General features: G+C 42.9%; 1 long non-coding RNA gene across 1 annotated transcript in view; it reads right to left on the bottom strand.

The window, feature by feature from the left end:
- LOC125139251 overlaps window positions 1–456 on the bottom strand; it is an 8,226-nt gene extending 7,770 nt beyond the window's left edge. Inside the window, exon 1 of the long non-coding RNA XR_007138326.1 lies at window positions 91–456. This is a non-coding gene — a long non-coding RNA (uncharacterized LOC125139251). The remainder of the gene's footprint in view (window positions 1–90) is intronic.
- Between the last annotated feature and the right edge of the window lie 262 nt (window positions 457–718).

The raw sequence follows: 718 nt of genomic DNA, 5'->3' as shown, positions 1-718 counted from the left end.
CAGTAACTAGCATGGATTAGCTGCGGTCGTTAAGCAAGGACTAAAACAAACCAACGTAGCAACATTCAGCACCATAGAACACATCCTCACCTGTGAAAAGTAACCCCTTGCTATCTGCTTTTTAAATTCCGTTCATTTAAACAACCAAACGCAGCCCAAAAGTCCGCCATCGTCCATGAATCCGAAGTACAAGACCCCTGTTCCAAGATGGCGGCGGTTTGGGCACATTTTTAGAACCCCAAGGCGACATCTAGGTGTAGATATCTATGGTTCCTAAAAGCTGTTTATATGGTTTATATAGTTCCTGTTTATTCCCTGTTGTAGTTGATCTCAAGCTCAGGTTTATTCCTAGTCCTGAGCTCCTGCGAGTGTCTGGTTCACGTCTCACAGCGCATGCGGTGATTTTCACCTGAATCCTTGTGGGATTTTCTCTCTTCGTTCCCCGTACGGTTTATTTGTGCCTTCGCTCACAGAACGCATGAATGAAGAGGAGAATGAAAAGAATGAAGTGAATGTAGATTCACACTTTGGCTCATTTTCAAGGCTTCTCATGTCACATTGTGTGTTTCAGAAACATCTCACAGTCTTTTTTTTTTTATTCCACCGAAGCTCGTGATCTAATCCGACACACGGCGGAGTGTGAAGTGAAGAGCTTCATTATCTGGCTCTGAATCTGAGATATGCGCAGATTTATTAACTTATATTTGCGTTCAAATGA

Source organism: Tachysurus fulvidraco, chromosome 17 (assembly GCF_022655615.1).
Source record: "Tachysurus fulvidraco isolate hzauxx_2018 chromosome 17, HZAU_PFXX_2.0, whole genome shotgun sequence".
Taxonomy (NCBI): Eukaryota; Metazoa; Chordata; class Actinopteri; order Siluriformes; family Bagridae; genus Tachysurus; species Tachysurus fulvidraco.
The sequence above is the reverse complement of the archived record's forward strand: the minus strand, read 5'-3'. Positions and strand labels throughout refer to the sequence as shown.